This window comes from Hippocampus bargibanti, linkage group LG01 (assembly GCF_051943395.1).
Source record: "Hippocampus bargibanti isolate YZ-2025 linkage group LG01, ASM5194339v1, whole genome shotgun sequence".
Taxonomy (NCBI): Eukaryota; Metazoa; Chordata; class Actinopteri; order Syngnathiformes; family Syngnathidae; genus Hippocampus; species Hippocampus bargibanti.
The window spans coordinates 12512745-12533770 of NC_142734.1; the positions used below are offsets into that span (position 1 = coordinate 12512745).

Consider the following 21026-nt stretch of genomic DNA (forward strand, 5'->3'; position numbering starts at 1 on the left):
GGTCATCGGTCTCATCAAAGACGGCGACGAGTCTGCGTACCGACAACAAGTGGAGCAGCTGGAGCTCTGGTGCAGCCGTCACAACCTGGAGCTGAACACGCTCAAGACAGTTGAGATGATGGTGGACTTCAGGAAACATCCATCACCACAGCTACCCCTCACACTATCCAACTGCCTGGTGTCAACCGTTGAGACCTTCAAGTTCCTGGGAATCACAGTCTCCCAGGACATGAAGTGGGAGGTCAACACCAACTCTATCCCGAAAAAGGCCCAACAGAGAATGTACTTCCTGAGGCTGCTAAAGAAGCATGGCCTGCCACAGGAGGTGCTGCAACATTTATACACGGCTGTCATCGAATCCATCCTGTGTTCTTCCATCACCGTTTGGTTCGGGGCCGCCACAAAAATGGACAAAATCCGACTTCAACGGACAGTTAGGACGGCGGAAAAAATCATTGGCACCGCCCTACCCACTCTCGAGGACTTGCACACTGCAAGAATCCAAACTAGGGCGCGGAAAATCCTACTGGACCCTCCGCACCCTGCCCACCACCTTTTCCAGCTACTCCCCTCAGGCAGGCACTACCGATCCATGCGCACCAAATCCAGCAGACATTTAAACAGCTTCTTCCCCCAAGCCATTAACTCTTTGAACTCTTTCAACAGTAGCCAAAATGGAACTGTATAGTGCCACTTAGCAGTTTTTTTGACAACGATACTAGTGCAGCGTGTTCTACCGGAAACAAATTCCTTGTGTGTCCTACATACTTGGCAATAAAGATGATTCTGATTCTGATTCTGATTCTGAATATATATATATATATATATATATATATATATATATATATATATATATATATATATATATATATATATATATATATATATATATATATATATATATATATATATATATATATATATATACAGTAAAGTCTCGTTATATCGGTTATATCGATAGTACTGCTTATTACGATACTATTTCTATGAACGCAAGGAGAAAATTTACATGCCGCAGGATCGGATATATCGATAGTCCGGTTATATCGGTATTTTGTCCGACTCCCGAGAATATCTATATAATGAGACTTTACTGTATATATATATATATATATATATATATATACAGTAAAGTCTCGTTATATCGATATTCAAGGGAGTCCGAAAAAATATTGATATAACCGGGACTATCGATATATCCGACCCTGTTTGCATGTAATTTTCTCCGTGCGTGCATAGAAATAGTATCGATATAACCGGGACTATCGATATATCCGATATCGATATAACGAGACTTTACTGTATCTTTATTGCTTGCAACAATCACTGTTTTTTCTTGGTTTCGTGTGAATAGAACGTGAGGATTTTGCATTGGTTGCATTTTTAAAAGGAAATAGTCATTAAAAAAGTGTAAAGACGTTTTTATTTTATGCACAAGTTTATTTTTCACTTCACTACTATATGAAAAGCATGTTAGATACGCAATCAATGAACCCAATGATAAAATGACATGCCATATCAAAGATAACCCGTTTACGTGTTGACCCCCCCTTTAATGCAGTTCGGCACAGGACAGATATATCGACAGTACAGTTATATCGACATTTTTTCTGACTCCCGAGAATATCGATATAACGAGACTTTATATATATATATATATATATATATATATCCGCAGGGATGCCATCAGGTCCAGCACTTTTGTTGTTCTTAAGGCTCATGATGGCTTGCCTGGTCTCTGAAAAATATGGTGGGGTGTTGAGGCTCGTGATTTGCGGCAGGTCTGGAAGATTGTCCAGAATTTTTGAGTTGACAGGGTTGGTGGTGTTGAGAAGAGTCTCGAAATGGTTTGCCCAGCGAGCAAACCATTTGGAAGATGGTGTTAGTAATGACCAGGTGATGCTCTGCACAGAGGGAGAGGAGCCAACAGCCATTGGTGTTCATCTTTCCCACTCCATGCTGGCCAATAACTTTATTCTACACAAGGTGTTCCATGCCCACCCTAACATTGAAATCTCCCATGATGAGGAGCTTACCCGTGGCCGGAGTTTTCTGCAGGATGGTGTCCAGCGCTCTGTAGAACTCGCCCTTGACAATGTGGTTGGCATCCAGAGTTGGTGCATAAGCACTGATGAGTGTAGCGAAGTGTCCCTTTGCCAAGGGACTCATCAGCCTTTCATTGATGCCAATAGGGGATTCCGGAATGCATTGCAGCAGTTGGGACTTCACAGCAAAGCCAACTCCATGGATACAGCAGCTGCCTTCGGGGACCCCTTTCCGGAAGAAGGTATACCCTGCACTAACCTCTGTCAGGGAGCCTTCTCCATGTAGTCTGGTCTCGCTGAGGGCTGCAATGTCGATGATCTTACAAGCTCCATGGCAACAAGTGCTGTCCTCCGGTGGGGCCTCTCAGCGGTTTGAGCCAGGTCCAACAGCGTGAGGACATTCCACGAAGCAATGCTGAGTTTTTTTGTGATTCGTTTTTTTGAAGTTTAGACCGCAGGGGGGGTGCGCCGACGATTGCAGTTTACCGTCCGGAGTGTGGAGAGCAGACAATTTTTAGACTTTTTCTAGGTCCTTCCCCATCACAGGGGTGAGCAGTGTGGAGCTGCTCAGACACAATGGAAGCTGCCGAGGAGATGCGCTGCTCCATCCCGCACTATCAACGACCATCACTCCATTGCCGCCTGTGTGCATGGTTTGGCTAGGCACTGTATCGCCATTCCACAACGCCACAGGACTTTGGGTTTTCATGAGGGGGGGGGGGGGGACTGGGGCAGGAAGCTTTAGCAAAGGTAGAGATTAAGGTGAGTGTGTGGGTACACAGTCCACACTTGCACCATCTTCACTCTTACCAGGTGAGTTTCTGGTGGCATGAGGATACTCATGATGACCATTTTCTGGCAGGCGTTGTAGGGGGCTGCCGATAGTCCGGTTTGTTGGACTCCGCCTACGCCTACCCCGAGGTGCGGGTTTGGGATCACACTTTGTCTGGCCTCTACCCCTCGACCTGTTCGGCTTGGATGACCCTGCCAGGAGTGCAAGATTCCGGCCGACATAGCTCTCAGGGTCATCGAGACGTGCAAAGTGCCTCACCACGATAAGGTGGTGATCCCATATAAATATCTCATCTCATCTCATCTCATTTTCCGTACCGCTTATTCCTCATTAGGGTCGCGGGGGTTGCTGGAGCCTATCTCAGCTGTCTTCGGGCACGAGGCGGGGGACACCCTGAATTGGTTGCCAGCCAATCGCAGGGCACACAAAGACATACAACAGTCACTCTCACACTCACTCCTAGGGACAATTTGGAGTGGTCAATCTGCCTGCCATGCATGTTTTTGGAGTGTGGGAGGAAACCGGAGGACCCGGAGAAAACCCACGCGGGTCCGGGGAGAACATGCAAACTCCACACAGGGAGGGCGGACCGGGACGCCAACCGGCGACCTCTGCATTGTGAAGCTGGTGTGCTAACCACTTGACTACCGGTCAAGTGGTTATATATATATATATATATATATATATATATATATATATATATATATATATATATATATATATATATATATATATATATATATATATATATATATATAGTATATAGTATATAGTATATAGAGGGGGTGCCCACAACTGTATGAGCTCTATGAGACAATTCAGTTTCAGCTTGGTTGAACTCTCACCCTCAGCCATGTCCCATTAGTGTACTCATGGTTTCCGTGGTTACCCTGCGACACAAACCGCTCCGCTTGAGCTCATGAATTATGAATGCATTATATGGTGCAGGGTGTAAAAATGCATAAATATCACCAAAACCTCCCCATCCCCACGTGTGTTGGAACTGTGCGGGCGCTTGTTTAAATTACATTGCTTTGTTTTTATTGTCATTGTACAAAAGCAGAAGTGGCTCTTCTGCTTTTACCAGGTTTAATAGTACAGGGAAGTGAAAGAGACAAAAAGTAATTTACTTCTATGTGCGTGCGTGCGTGTGTGTGTGTGTGTGTGTGTGTGTGTGTGTGTGTGTGTGTGTGTGTGTGTGTGTGTGTGTGTGCGTGCGCGTGTGTGTGCATGTGTGTGTTGGTCAGTGCATATGTAATATATTGTAGCCGTTGAGGAAAGAGCACACACACGACTGAATGTGGAGAAAGCGTTTATTCCAACGGCTAATAAGTGGATCTCACTCAAACAGAAAATGCAGTGAAATATATGTGACATAAACCCGCCCCCTCCCGTGCACGTGCTAGGTGAGAGCCTGGTCCTAGTGCCCGCTCAAATATACAGTATAATAAACAGGCATGAAAAACTGGACTCTACCCCCATCTGCTGACCAAGTAATGATTCATCCTTCTCAAACACATTCCCCCTCCACACGCACACACACACACACACTTACACACGCGCACGCACACACACGTACACGCGCACACGAACAGCGACCCCCTTCTTTTGAGAACATGATCCATTATGAAATGAGTCGCTGGCCAATTCAGTCCCCCCCTCCCTAAAAGCAACTCAGCAACTCTGCGCCACCCTGTCTACACACACAGTGTGAGTGATGATCGAAATGAGATGCTGTGAATGAAAGTGGGAAAAAAACAAAGCCAGTGATACACCAAGTGACGCGCACACAAACACGAACACGTTGTATGGGACACCTGGTCACCACACTAACAGGAATTACAAAAAAAGGTCATGTGACAACCGTGTCCTCACCTGCTCCACCTCCAAGAGCCTTGATGACTTCGTGCACTTCTCCTCTGAGTTTGTCTCTTTAGTATGGTGTGTAACCAATGACTTGCTGTGTTATTATCATCGGGGGATCGTTTTTGTAGCACCCCACCTCAGATAATGATACAGTGTCAAAATCACAAAACATGTTCAAATCATACGCTTGCGTTGTAAAGCAGTCAAATAACCGTGAACCATGTTTTGCAGCCTTGCCCGCTTCCTGTAACTGGCACCATCCGTAACAGCGGGGTGCCGCTGACAAACTAATGACATTCATCTGAGTGTGTGTTAAAGTGGCACAAAGGAGGCACCCCCACAAGTACATGCAGAACGCATGAACGGATTTAACAGAAAAGTAGCATATGGGGCTGCGGGAAGATTTGCAGACCCACTCCCACCTCCAACCCTTTCCTGACACCCTCCCTTTTCAGCGAGAACCCTCTAATTGTTGTTGTTTTTTTGTGCACAGTGGTGCAGAAACATTTTATTGCTATTTTTTAGAACAGACAGAACACTGACCAAATACAGCAAACAGCCTATAGGAGTGTTTACACTGCAAAATATTGTAAAGCATATACATCTGTTTGGGTCGTCAAACACACACAAGCACACGCATACACACACACACACACACACACGCACACACACATGCATAAAACACACACACACACACACACACACACACACACACACACACACACACACACACACACACACAGTCATAAACACATTTTTGACATTGGCAGTCACATTGACTGCATCATTTATTGCAGGAATGCTTGGAGAACACTGTTGTCTAGTGTCTGGGTTATTTGAAATGATATTTTGATAGGGCTCTATGGTCACCGAGTTTGGATGGATACACCCCTGATGCTCCTTATTTTCATCGTGTTTGTCTATCGTTTTGATATACAGTTTGAGATTTTTATTTTCAATTCTTTTCTTTCATTCTCAATATTATTTTCTGTTTCTGTCTGTGTATATTCAAATATACAAAACAATACATATTGATTTATACAGCGCTTTAACAACAGCTGAAGCTATAACAAAGCGCTTAACATGGACAGCTGTCAGTAAATAAAGCAGTCACAAAGATAGCATAAAGCACCAGAGAGTAAAACCAAGATCAAGTCGGAATCATGCTGAGTCGAATGCTCAAGTGTACAAGTGAGTTTTCAGATGGGTTTTAAAAATGGGCAGCGAAGGAGATTGCCGAATGTTCAGTGGCGGGTCATTCCACAGAGTGGGACTAGCAACAGAAAAGGCTTGATCCCCTCTGAGTCTCCGATTAGTATTATAGTTTTTATAATTATTTTTACTGATTATTTTAGTTATGAATTATTAATCGTTTAGTATAGATGTATTGGAGTGCGTGTGTGTGTGTGTGTGTGTGTGTGTGTGTGTGTGTGTGTGTGTGTGTGTGTGTGTGTGTGTGCGCGTGTGTGTGTGTGTGCGCGTGTGTGTGTACGTGTGTGTGTGTGTGCGTATGTGTGTGTGTGTGTGTGTGTGTGTGTGTGTGTGGGTCGGTGCGTGTGCGCTCGTGTGTGTGTGTGTGTGTGGGCGTGTGTTTGTGTGTGTCTGGGGCGGTGAAACAATTCTTTCAGATTGGTTCAAAAGCCAACCTTTTAAGAAATGATCCTGATCATTCCTTAGAACAGGGGTGTCAAAGTCATTTCTTGCCGCGGGCCACATTGTAGTTATGGTTTCCTCTCGAGGACCGTTATGAATTTGGGGAACCTATTAGAATGTTTAAATCCCTTCAAATATTACATATAGGGCACACAGCAAATTAATGAATAAGTCGTTTTCAAATCTGAAGTCAAGAATAATGACTTTTATTGTGGTTGACATCCAAAAATATGAAATTTTGGCTCAGATTTTAGCAATCATCATGGAATTTAACAAGTTTGATTTGCTTTTGCGGGCCGAAAAAAATGATGTGGTGGGCCGGATTTGGCCCGCGGGCCTTGACTTTGACACCTGTGCCTTAGAAGGTTGTCCCCCTCACCATCCTTCACTAAAAAAAAATAAAAAGTTGAGATTTTTTTTAAAAGCCCCACCCCTCAAGGACACCCTCCCAGTCTCCCATGCACGCGTGCTCTGCTGCTAATTCCATACTACTAAGTACTTGTTTAGCTCCTCTCTAGGGGGTAAATGAAACTGCATGGTTCAAGATGAGTTTTGGAAGGCTGGATGTCAGCCACCTCAAAGTTTGAAACACACTCACACATCTCAGCGAGATGCGGGTGAGACTTGCACCTTTGAACAAAAGGGTTTGACGGGGGTCTTGTAATGCGCATAACAATCCCTCTTGCTTCCCCTACCACTTCGCTCCCACTGTGTTATTCTCCAGAGTTGCTTCGACATTATCCATGCGCATTTCTCGCTGCCCTCCTGCTATTCGGCCTTCCTGGTCTCCTCATTACACCATCACTTAATCTTAATCTCACCCTTGCTCACCATCACCCCCGAGTCCTCACAGGGAGTGCATCGTCATTGGTTTCCTAAGAGACCACAAACATGTTGAGTCATATTTGCCCTCATTCATTCGTCCCACTGTTTTTCTGTTTCTTTCTCTCCCGTGCCAAAATTCTAAACGTTTCTCCAAGCAGTCACACCCTTGCATTAATTTTTCGCAGTGATCTTTAAAAAAAGCTAAACGCTCATTAAAAATGTTTGATGGTTCTGGCATGAAGTATTTTCCACTTAACCTCAATTAAGCACACAGTTCAACCAAAATGTCTTTCTGTGACCACTTTATCGTCATAAAACAGATATGCAATTGAGTTAACTTCAATTTCAATGTCTTTTTAAAATGTATTTAATTTGGTTTTTTTTACACAGGAATGTTAGACACAGAGGTTCAACAAGCTTTTATCAACTGTAGGGGCTAAAAATGAAAAACTTTAAAAAAAAAAGAGAGAGAGAGAGAGAGAGAGAGAGAGAGAGAGAGAGAGAGAGAGAGAGAGAGAGGGAAAGAGACAGAAAGACAGACAGAAAGCGGAAGAGACAGACCAGAAACCTTCTACATATACATTCTGAGCTAGCAGATTTGTTGCTGACCACACTGTTGTCCTCCAACTGTATTTGTATGAATGCTGTTCCGGTCCATTCATTTGTTGAGCCGGGGGGGGGGGGGGGGGGGGGGGGGGGCTACAATCTTGTTGCAGTTACTACCAGATGTGTCCTGTGATGCGCCGTGTTGAATTTGTTCATCTTTCAAATTTAAAAAAGATGAAAATATTTTGCCTTTTCGCTTGGGTCACCTGACTCCTCTAAAGTGTGCTGTTTTAGTGAAGAGCACAATGGCTTCAATTGCCCTGTGTGCAGCTACACTCGTGTGATGAGTGTGTGTTTATATTTGGAGTGTGTGTGTTCCTAGTCTGATAAGGGGGGAAGAGTTTTCCCAGGTCTCTTCCCTCTTTCATCAGCCGGGGAATGACAGGTTCCCAGGGTCAGTTAAATGACCCTCCATGTGTACTATCATTACACAATCGAATCACCACCTTATTACACTCCCTTATAAAACACGGATACCCCCGCCGCCCAGTGAACTGTCCAGTCTTGCTGAGTGATTAGATAGTCAGTGGTGAAAGAGGGAAGCAAATAAACAGGAAGGCAGACATGTCTGGACGTGAGTCAGTGGTCAGAGTAAATCTTGGCCAGACAGACTCAGAGCGCCGTCCAACCGGCCTTTCCAGAAACTCGGAGGAGACTTGACATAAATTAAGTCCGGCCCCTGCCAAAGTGCTCAGCTTCCCTTGCTGGAGAGAGATTATGAGTGTCAATTATATGACTGTCTGTGTGTGATCTAGAGAAGCCGTTCTTTTGATTTGGAACACCAACCAACTGTGATGGCAGCGGCTGCACTCAACACCTGCAAATCAGCATGCCAATCAATGTGTTTTACACTCTCTCTCTCTACTCTGTTTTTGTACACATTTACATGGCCTTTAAAAACCTGAATACCTCAAGTAGTTTGGTTTTGAAAGGGTTATTGGCCAAATGTAAACAAAGTCAATGTGCAGGTGTGAATTGCCACAAGGTAGCTTTTGCTAGCTAGCTTTGCCAATAGCTAGCTTTGCCACAGCCTTTTTTCTATCTTATGCTTATCTTCTTTTCTTCTTTTTTTCTCACTAGCTAGCTTTCCCACTAGCTTTTTTGGGTAGGGCTGAATCATTTGTGGAGTGATAAATACATATAAATACCTGAGTATAACTAAGAAGAGTTTCATCAAAACTAAATTGAGCAGTGCATTTTCCACAAAAGGTTACTCAAGTAAGCATAACAGAGTAAAGGTAGCGTTTTACGACCACCTCCGCCCACCTGGTGCCACATGGCACGGGTAGGCTTGTAGCACGAACAAGTCTTTGTTCGCCATGCGTTTAAAAAGACTTAATGATCTTCTCTCTGGCTGTCTTTCAATCGCTTTATTTCTCTCATTTTTCTTGTGCCTGTTTTGTTTGGTAACTGAATGAATCGTGTCAGTGATCTCCATCACTTCCCCCAGCCTCCCGCCATTGAACAGATCCGTCTATTCACTGGGGTCCACTCTTTGCTTGAAGTGTTTAAACGACAATGGATGTCATGGTGGAGGATCCATGCATGGGGGTGGGTGGGTATGTGCTCTCAGGGAGGGAGTGAAGGGGGGCGGCAGCACATAAAATACCCACCGCAAGGCTCTGATCGCCAATCCGCACAATTTGACAATAGAAACACTCCTGGAAGTCATTAACTCTGCGTGCTTAATTACATTCTAATTGGGGATTATTTAGGTCACCGTCACTTTGTTTATTCGCCAACACTCCTGACAAACACTATAAAGGGACTTTTGGGAAAATTTCAACAAAACTGAGAAAAAAACACATTTCCCAGCCATGTCTCAATGCTATTTCAGTTTGCTGTGGTTCAATATGCAAGCACACATCATTGTGAGCTGCTTTCCCCCATGCAGAGAAAGCAAAGATAGCTGCAAGTTTGCGACTGTATCATTGAACCAAAATGTACAATTATATGAATCTGTTTCAACCTCCACCATATTTGATAGATGTGCCAAACTGCTTCAGTTGGTGCATAGTATTCTGTCGTAGCTCCTTGTGCAGGAACTTCAAAATAAAATACACCCTCGTTAATGTGCCCGCATTTTAGAAAAGCCAACAAGTCTGCAGTTTGGGTGTTAATGACTGAACATAAAGAGTTCTGCATCTCCTTCCCGAAATTTATGGACCCTGTAAGGTTCATTGGAGGGTGAACGAGACAATTGAAACAAAGAAAGAAATACAAGACCAATATAATGACAACAAGGGGATTTACTTTTTAAAATGCTGGAAGATGTTTCCTTTAATAATCATCAAGTCTTGCTAACTTTTGATTGCCGAATTGGGAACATGTGTTTTTTTAAGTTTAATGACATGCATATGGCCTTGTTACAATGTAATTGTTTCCTTTTGTAATGTTAAAAACGCATTTACTCAATAACAACCAAGAACAATCTTATATAATACACCAACATCACTTTGCCCCCTCTCCCCAAAAAAGAATACAACACTTCACATAGACTCACAAAAATCACAAAATGCTTGAATATGCATGTGGCACAGTAGTTAGCAATGCCCCCCTCCCCCCCCCAAAAAAAAATAAAAATAAAAAAAATAAACGTTAGAACGGCTTTTCCCAATGCATATACACTCAGTCGAATCATGTTATTTCTTTGTGATATATTCTGTGCTGGGCTTATAGAATTCCACATTTTGCTTCTTATGGTTCCCTTGTAACCAAATACTGTACAAATAACATAAAAATGGTGTTAGTTTTGCGGGGCACGAACGGATTAAAGAAATATAATAGTATTAATATTCAGTAAGCAGTGGCGGGTCGTCGGGGCCTGGAAGGCCTTCTCTGCTGGCCTAAAAATATTTGAATCACAGACTGATGTCAATGATATTTTGTCCATAAATTCTTATTAAATAATTTCAAATTGTCTTTCAGCTTCCTTTCATTGCTTTTCCCCTGTTGCGCTGCTTCCAGACATGTGTTTATGTATTTAAACATTTAATCAATTACATTTCAGCCATCATTTGTTACCAGGGTCAGAAATCCACCTGGGCGCCTTCACAGTGAATTCTGCTGGCTCTAGTCTAGAGCATAAAAATAAATGTCGATGAAACTGTTGCTTTAACCAATCAGATTTCGAGTTGGTAACACCACGGCCTTCTCGTAGGCCTTATTTCCTGGCTAACGGTGCACTCTAGTGTACTTGTAGTAAATCACACCACACTTTTTATGAGTAGCAGTCGCAGCTGCTGTAAAAGTTGTACTGTATAGTCATAAAATAGTTGTTAAGGGTTGGATTGATTCAGACGTAGCACTACTGAAGGCCTAGGTGTGAAATGCACAGCTTGCCACTGTCAGGAAGTCAAGGTATACATAATATGCAGGTTGCATATTCACTTGAGCGTTTTCAAAAGGAACTATAAGAAATATTAATAAATGACATCACTGTACTCGGTTTCGAGTATTTTATCACTTGTGCATCTTTCATTTCCCAAAAAGAAGGCATAGTCAATACAAGTTTTATAATGTTGATATTTCTTTTCAATGTCAATCTCAATGTTCCATTACATTTCACTAAAACAAGCTAATTGTTTTGCATCTCGTTCTCTTGTAAAACTGAACTATGTTGTGTATTCACTGTTCCAATCCCCTGTTCCACATTGACGACAACTTTGAGAGCCCTGCTGTAAAAGGGATGTTGATTTGATCTCCAATTACCCTGTCTCGCGACGGTGCTGTAAATTAAGTGCATGGGCAATCTGGCTGGTGTGAAAATGTTGTGGTACTTCTTGTGTCGCTTGAGGATGATATACCTGCGTGGGTTTGCTTCTGTGGCGACGGTGCGCGCGTCGAACCTTCGGTGCGCGTTTTGGCTACGGGGGCAGCTGCTCGCGATCAACTCGGAGGAGGAGGAATTCGGGGTGTTGCCTCCCTCTCTGTATACACGTTCCTCCCTCGCTCTGAAAGCACGAGAGAGGGGATCACGGCAGGAGAGGTGGGTCAGTCAGTAAAACGCTGCGCTGCCGGCTCCCACGAGCGAGCAGACTGGACCCCTTTGAAAGCGGCGCGCAGGTTCCGTCTTCCCTGACACCTTTTAGGACTTGCCCTCCAAACGTGGAATATTGTAAGATGAGCGGCCGCGTGGCGAACGGCAAAATGCTACAGCTCCCAGCTCCGCAGCGCCGGGGAAGGACAATGCACTTTCTGTCAAGGTAACGCACGTGAACCACCGATTGGTGTTTTTATTATTTTTGTGGTGCTATTTTGAAAGGCGCATTTTATTTTTCAATCGTTCAAGTGCGAATCGATGAACCTGCCACTGCTGCTGAAAGAGCAGCTGTGTGCATGCGTAAACGCGTAAAAACTCCAGAAGCTGGGATGCTTTCCATTGTCCGGTATGAAACACGAAATGGGATTGTTAACCGTTTCAACAACATAGTCAACACCATACATTTATGTGTTTTACTATCAGGATTGCTACATTTTAAAAGGGTGGGCGGGTACTTCGCGATCTGCAGCTGACCATTACCTCCTGAGCGTAACATCGCTAATTAACTAAAACGCGACAACGATGTTTGCAAGTGTGCATGGGCCATTATGGCTGGCTATTGCATTTTTTAAAAAGAGTTCGACAATGACGAACGCTTGAGTCAGTAGCAGCAGCCGTGTATTTTGCTATCGATCCACTGCACAACCCAACCGCATTCAGCTTGAACGACTGACCTATATTTCGAACGACGCCGACAACGGCGGCGTGTTTTGCCGCCACCTCCTCCGTACCATCTCCATGGCCACTGCCCACGCCGTGCATCTTTTTTTTTAAAATTGCCAGTCTGATACGTGGGCGCACGTAAACTCTTGTCGACTGTAGGTATATCACTTCAAATGATCAAATAATGAAAATATTGTGCAATGAATTCATCAGTGTGGGTTTAGCTGGGGCATGCGTCACAGTTGCAATATTTGGCGTTCGAATCTTGGCTCTGGTCTTCTCTGTGAAGTTTGCATCAGAAGTATTTGGACACTCACATCAAAAATCTCTCTCGGATGTGGATTATTTAAAATTCTAACATGACATAAATTTCTCCACTGTGAGACTAATAAAGGCATATCCAATATCCAAAACATCCAATTTTGGAATGATCCAAGTACCGTATTTTCTGGTTTATAACGCGCATCAGAGTATAAGGCGCACCTCCAACGGATGGTGTATTTTCAAACTTTTTCCATGCATAAGGCACGCCGGACTATAACGCGCACCTTCAATAAATGAAAAAGGTTTTCTAAATATAATATATAACTCTAGAAAACCTGTCCAAATATAAGCACACCACATAATAAGGCGCTATTGTAGAAGCTGGGGTTACACATTGCTTCTACAGGAGGAAATTGAGTCGCTGGCTGCTGACAGTAGTTGCCAGACCTGTTCTGAATATTACTTCACATATAAGGTGCACCTGCGTATAAAGCACAGGTTCATCTTTTGAAGAAAATCAAGGCGTTTGGGTGTGCCTAATACACCGGAAAATATGGTACATTAAAGTATTCACTTAAGCAAGTAAAACCTTAAATGTAGTACATTTTATGCACAAGCCACCTCAATGTACTTCATGTTGGCAAAGTCATATATAAAAGCTTTTACAAAAACAACAGTCCACAACATTCAGAAACAAGGTAGAGAAAATAAAATATAAATATAATAAAATTATGAAGAGAATGTCCATTTTCTGCCAAAATGGAAAGAACAAATCCACTTGGACCCAACCTTCTTCTTGTTTTCCTTTCGGCTTTTCCCTTCTGGGGTCGCCACTGCGAATCAGTGTCCTCCATCTAACCCGGTTTTGTGCATCCTCTTCTCTCACACCAGCTACCTTCATGTCCTCTTTGACAACATCCATAAACCTCCTCTTCATAAACCTGGCTCAGACCCAAACGATTTCAATAACCTACGTCCAATTTCCCACCTTCCATTCATCGCCAAAATTCTTGAAAAGACAGTTGTGTCCCAGCTTCACTCACACCTCACTCACAATAACCTCTACGAACAATTCCAGTCTGGTTTCCGCCCCCGCCACAGTACTGAATCGGCTCTCATAAAAATCCCGAATGATCTTTTTATGGCAGCCGATGCCGGTTCACTCTCCATCCTCATCCTTCTCAACCTGACCTCAGCTTTTGACACCATTTCCCACCCTATCCTTCTCGACAGACTTTCCACCCTAGGCATCACCCACACCCCACTCCGCTGGTTTCATTCCTATCTCTCTGATCGCGCACAATTCATCCAAATCAACTCGTTCACCTCACGGTCCTCTCCGGTGTCTTCTGGTGTGCCTCAAGGGTCTGTCCTGGGGCCACTTCTCTTTATTATCTACCTACTTCCTCTTGGCAATATTTTCCGTAAGTTTGGCATTCACTTTCACTGCTTCGCGGATGACACCCAACTCTACCTCTCCAGCAAACCCGACGCCTCTCTTCCACCTTCATCCCAAATGAAATCCAAATGTAAATTTCTCCACTGTGAGACTAATAAAGGCATATCCAATCCAATCCCTCTCATGTTGCCTCTCAGAAATTAAATCCTGGCTTTCCCATAACTTTCTCAAGCTCAACAGTGAAAAAACTGAACTTCTTCTTGTCGGTACCAAATCCACCCTCCACAAAACTAACAGTTTCTCCCTCACCATTGACACTTCTACCGTGTCCCCCTCCCCTCAGGTCAAGAGTCTGGGTGTCATCCTCGATAGCTCACTATCCTTTCACTCCCATATTAATAACATTACTCGGTCTGCTTATTTCCACCTCCGTAATATTAACCGTCTCCGTCCCTCGCTCGCCCCTCACTCCGCTGCTATCCTTATCCACAGTCTTGTCACCTCCCGCATCGATTATTGCAACGCACTTCTCTTCGGTGTCAATCAGAAATTTCTCCATAAACTCCAACTCGTCCAAAATTCTTCAGCCCGGATCATCACTAGAACCCCCTCCTTCCACCACATCACCCCTGTACTCCAGCAACTCCACTGGCTACCGGTTAAACATCGTATCGAATTCAAAATACTTCTGTTTACTTTCAAAGCCATCCATAACCTTGCTCCTCCCGATCTTTCTGACCTGCTTCAAATCTCTGTTCCCTCTCGGTCCCTCAGATCCTCATCCTCCCTTCACCTCTATGTGCCCTCTGCCCGTCTCACCACGATGGGATGCAGAGCTTTCAGCCGCTCTGCTCCCAAACTCTGGAATTCACTCCCACCCAACATCCGTAATATTGACTCCCTCCCTATTTTCAAGGCTCATCTCAAAACCCATTTGTTTAAAATTGCTTTCAATGTCTAATTCTCTCTGCTATTTTATTATTTATCATTTTACTTATGGTTTTATTGTTATGTGCTGTGTTCTATTGTTTTTATTGTAAAGTGTCCTTGGGTGTTTTGAAATGCGCTTGAAATAAAATGTATTATTATTATTATTATCTTCGCTCTTCCTCTCGGTCTCCTACCTGGCAGTTCAAGATTCAGCATCCTTCTCCCCATATAGTCGCTCTCTCTCCTCTGGACATGTCCAAACCATCTTAGTCCGGCCTCTCTGACTTTCTCTCCAAAGCCTCTAATATGAGTTGTCCCTCTAATGTACTCATTCCTGATCCTATCCAACCTGGTCACTCCCAAAGAAAACCTCAACATCTTCAGCTCTGCTACCTCCAGCTCTGCTTCCTGTCTTTTCTTCAGTGGCACTCTCTCCAGTCCAAACATCATGGCTGGTCTCACCGCCGTTTTATACACTTTTCCTTTCATCCTAGCTGAAACCCTTCTATCACACATCACACCTGACATTTTTCTCCAGCCGTTCCAGCCTGCCTGGACATGCTTCTTCACCTCTTTTCCGCACTCTCCATTGCTTTGGACGGTTGACCCCAAGTACTTAAAATCCTCCACCTTCTTTATCTCTTCTCCCTATAGCATCACTCTAGCACAGGGGTCGGGAACATATGGCTCTTTTGATGATTGCATATGGCTCGCCAAAAAAACTAAATACATATTCTCGTTTTTTTTCTACGTTAATTTCCTGTTGGGGCTGCAGTTGGCGGAAAGCGCAAGTTTGATTGGATGACACTGACCGTCATGTTGAAACAGGTAAACGGCCCTTTAAATGAGTCCAACGGGTGCACTTCAGCTTGAATGCACCGGAGCATTCACCTTTGAGGAGAGAAAAGGTTCTGATTCTAATTTCCAATGAAACAATTCCATCAATGAAACAGTCAAATGTCAGTGGCATTTTATCAAGCCCCATGTTAATGTTAGCATCAATATACTTCTGCGAGTAGATATTGCAGATAGCAAGTGTGGAAGTTTAAGCTTATGAGCCGTGTGCAGGCTAACTAGCAGTAACTTCGCCTCTGGACCAGCAAGTTGAATTTCATTCCGATCGTTTGCCTGGATTATTACCAATCAGGGAACGGAAAACCATTCACCTTAATGGTGAGTACACAAAGTTATTTTCAATAATACATTCTGACATTTGCGTGCGTGTTTGTGTGCGCAAACACGCAAACGTTTCTAAATATTTTATTTTTATGGCTCTCTTAGTCAAAAAGGTTCCCGACCCCTGCTCTAGCACTTGGATCCCTCTCATTCACACACATATATTCATATATTCAGTCTTGGATTGGATTGGATTTGCCTTTATTAGTCTTGCAGTGGACAAATTTACATTTCACAGCAAAGTTAGCAGTAAAGTTAGTTGCTGCGGCTAATCTTCATTCCTCTCCTTTCCAGTGCATACCACTTGGACCAAATAATGCCGTTAATTTTTTCACACTTGTAGGTCACATAAAATGATGAGGCTGGTAGCATATGACACCAGGGTCTTGCATTTGACACCTAATAATTGCGTCCTGAAGTTTGCACCCAGGGTGTACCCCAAAGTCAGCTTGGATATGTTTACCCACAGCCATATGAGGTTAAAATGGAAAATAGATGGATGGGTAGTTGTTGGCAGTGTGCAGCTGCACTGCATGATATGGAGTACCGATTTTGATCTAGTCATCTCATTTTAGGAAGTAAACCAGAGTATAGAAAATAAGTCTCAGTGTGATGACTCGGCAGCTGTCCATTTTGTCCATGTGACCCGTTCTTAGACCGAAACACAAAGATTTGCTCTGTAGTACCGATTGATTGTTGCATTTGTGGGAATGGGCAACCAACCTCTGGCATCCTTTAACATTTTATGTAATCTTATTACTGTGAAGACGATTTTCCAAACATGTATGGCACACACACCTGACATTCAGAGCTTCAAACTCTGTCAAGTCCCACAGTGGCCCAATTTGATGTTTGAGTTGGATGTGTGACTGGCTGTCAAAAGATGGTAACACACATTTGTAATCACTCACTAAACATTGATTGCGAGCAATCACACCAAGATTTGAGCAACAGGATTAGTTGAAGCGAAAAGTAATCCAACATGAACGCAGTCACTGTGTGTCTGCTCAGTCTGACTTCGCCTCATGATAACAGCACAATGAAAAGCTGGTGATACCACACATTGACACGCAGGTCCCATAAATCTTTGGAATGGCATTCCATTTAAAATATAGACTAGGAGACCGGGGGTATGGTCCAGGTATGTGTCATAGCTGATGTCATTTATTTGTGTGAATCACAGGATAACCAGAAAGACCCATTGTGTGAGGAGTTTTACAACTCACTTTTAGCAGGTGTTTAATTACAGCCACGGTGTAGTAATTAAAGCCGAGACCTATAGGTTGGGATCGTTCCTGTTATTTTAAACATACATTTCATTGAAAAACATCACTCGGTCAACAATGCTAGAGATGCAAGATCACAAACACTCCTGTTACAGATATTATCTATTGTGCTGATGGCGGGCCCGTTGATAAATTGGTTGTTGTGAAAACACACTTTGCTGAATTAGATGTGGAAAAGTCACAAGGCTCAGCATCGTGATGTCATTTTGTCCAGGAAATAATCGTCAATAATCATCATAAATAAGAAATATTACATACATCATTGACGCATAAAATAGAGTAAGGGTTCCAAAAATAACCCCTGTGTAACACCACAGATGATGTTTAGGACGTGTGCTTACCTAGCTAAAGTGGTGACGACATATAATTCATATTTTGGTCTTGGATTTTTACAGGTTGAAGAAGGTATACTAACGCTCCCCAACTGACGAACGAGATACGTTCCGAATGGTCGTTCGTAAGGTGAATTTGTTCGTAAGTTGCTTCAGTGCTATATTTTATATGGAATGTCAAGTCAACGTCAGCTTTATTGTCAAATATGCTAAGATGATGACATACAGCACAGATGAAATTTTATATATATATATACACACAGTGAGACCTCAATTTACGACACCTTATATTATCATCATCATCTTACGAACGTCAAATTTATGAAAATTAAAACTTATAATAAGCACTATTTTCATAATACACACCCACCACGGCTGGTCCATCAAGCGCACTACCTTCGGATCTGGCGGAGTGATCTTCGGCGGAAGCACACGACCAAACAGCGCTCCAGCCGGCGCTACTTTCCACACCCCCTCTCATTGAATGCACACGTCGATCGCCTACTTGGAGCTTTTTGCTGATAATTTTACTATGATGGGACCGAGAAAAAACCACCACATGCTCGTGTTCAGCCCAAGAAGACACAAAATAAAATCACCATTGCTGAGAAGGAGATAATTGAAAAACACGAACAAGGTGTGCGTTTGTGTCATTTAGGGGCTGAGCACGACTACACTAAGTCAACCACTGCTACCATTCTCCGGAACAGAAAAGCCATCAAAGGTGCGTCTGTTGCAAAAGGTGTTTCTGTGCTCTCAAAGCGGTCTCGGGCAATCGAAGAAGCTGAAAAACCTCTGTTAATTTGGATTAACGAAAAGCAGCTATCCGGCGACAGCGTGAGTAAAGCTATTTTATGCGAGAAAGCACGGCTAATTCACGCCGATATCGCCATGCGCCAACCTGGAAGTTCGGCGCTTATTGAGGATTTTAAAGCCAGTAACAGAACATCTGAGGAGGAGATGGCTGCAGCATCAAGTAAGCTCATGAAGGCAATGTTGGCAAAGTGGAATCATATGCAGGCTTTTACCGAACAGTTCCATTCAGAAAAGACTGTGGCGATGACAATCATCAACATGATGAACAATAATCTGATGCCTCAGCTTCGTAAGACCTTGCAAGTCAGAAAGCAACAGGTGTCAATTAATCAGCAAAAATGATGAGGAGTCTCCAAAGAAAAAAGAAGAGAAGCCACAACAGAGGTTAAGTTACCAACAGTCCTTATGGAAGGTGACTCTCCTTCCATAAGCCATCAACGACCATCAAAAAGGTAAATAAAACTTTATTTTACAGCACAGTTTATTTCTTTAATTACAGTCCTCATGTAATGTTCATCTCTTTCCAAACAGCAATTCCCTTTGACCTTCAACCTCCAACACCATTCCATCAATCCATCAATGACCATCATAAAGGTAAGTAAAACGACTTTATTTTATAGCACAGTTTATTTCTTTAATTACAGTCCTTATGGAATGTGACTCTTTCCAAACAGCAATTCCCTTTGACCTCAGATCTCCAAGGCCATTCCTTCAAGCCATCAATGACCATCTTCTTCTTCTTCTTTTCCTTTCGGCTTTTCCCTTCAAGGGGTCGCCACAGCAAATCAGTGTCCTCCATCTTGAGAGGTTTGATCTGCATGTTTGTTTTGGCCAAGCTTTTACGTCGGATGCCCTTCCTGACACAACCCTCTGTATTCATCCGGGCTTGGGACCGGCACAAGAAGACATATGTGGCTACAGAATAAGCAACTCACAAATGTAAATAAAGTGACTTTATGATACAATGCAGTGTATTTCTTTCATTACAATACAATAGCACATTTATTATACATAGAATAAGGTATGTTGTGTGTAGTTTTGAGGCTTATTTAGTTGAGAACTATATTTTATGGAAACCCGGGAACGGATTATTCCACACTTTTCGCCTTACACACTCTGTCTGTAAGTTGAGGTCCCACTGTCTGTGTGTGTGTGTGTATATATATATATATATATATATATATATATATATATATATATATATATATATATATATATATATATATATATATATATCTCCATATGCATACATATGCACGCTTGCATATGTTGGAGGATTAGGGAGTGGGACCCCAGAATACGCACACAATGGAATGTGAAGTGTGTTTTTTGACCAGCCCCACGGCGAGGAATTCTGTAACATCTAGTGGCATCAGCCCCACGGCGAGGAATTCTGAAACATCAAGTGGCATGAGTATTATGTGTGTGCTCTGGGTGACAGCAGGTGATGGGTGCATGTTCCTGACGGGAGTGCCCTCCAGGCATGTCTGTCAACTCTCCATATGAGTTTGTATGCACATACAAACAAGCTAAAACAGCACCGTGCTTGCAGTAATGCCTTTTGATGCGGTCAAGTCGGCCAGTTGTTCGTGGTGCATAGCCGCAAAAAGCTGCAGTTTGGAGGATTGAAAAAATTCTTCAAGTAGATCCAAACTGCTTATTTGAAGTCCATTTAATGCAGGGGTCTCAAACACGCGGCCCGCGGGCCAACTGCGGCCCGAGACAATACTTTGCGGCCCGCCTTGATATGAAAGATTAATGTTAGTGCGGCCGGCATGATTGATACGAATGAAACTTGCGTGTGGAGCTGAACAAGTAGGCAAGAGAAGCCATTTTTAGGACAGTTCATGTTCAATATTTTCTTTATGTTAAGAAAGTTAAAGGTGAAAGAACTGTGAATACAGACATTTGAAACTTTATTAAAATAATTAGTTTTCCTGTGTTTTTTTCAGTCGTCTGTATCTGCCTTATGATCATTATAATTTATTTTTCACTGGTTAATTTATTTTTTATTCATTTTTCCATTTATTCATTTAATTCATTTTTGATGTGTTAAAATAAAGATTTTGAGAACATTGCAATGTTTTATCTGTGATTTTCTTGCGGAAATCCTGATGCGGCCCAGCCTCACCCAGACTCTGCCTCCAGCGGCCCCCGGGTCAATTGAGTTTGAGACCCCTGATTTAATGTATCTTAATGCTAACATATGGCAAGTGCCTTTTACATGCTCGTGTTTAGCATCGACAATTACGGCTTTAGAAATCGGCTCCATGTGCAGTGCATCTGTTTTGTCTTTGTTACTTTGTGCCCAGGTCGCCAAGGCATACACA

The 21026-nt window shown here is 43.0% G+C and overlaps 1 protein-coding gene and 1 long non-coding RNA gene across 8 annotated transcripts in view; both read left to right on the top strand.

Annotated features, from left to right (window-relative positions):
• The window catches only part of nav1a (neuron navigator 1a), a 96420-nt gene that overhangs the window by 36553 nt on the left and 38841 nt on the right, over positions 1-21026 (top strand). The gene's annotated exons all lie outside the window — the stretch shown is intronic.
• On the top strand, positions 11622-19652 carry LOC148903124 (uncharacterized). Of its 2 annotated transcripts, none has more exons than XR_016115030.1 (4): positions 11622-11993; positions 17944-18022; positions 18539-19290; positions 19371-19652. It is a non-coding gene; the product is annotated as an uncharacterized LOC148903124 (long non-coding RNA). The 2 variants fall into 2 exon arrangements; XR_016115031.1 differs by having other exon boundaries at positions 17944-18010.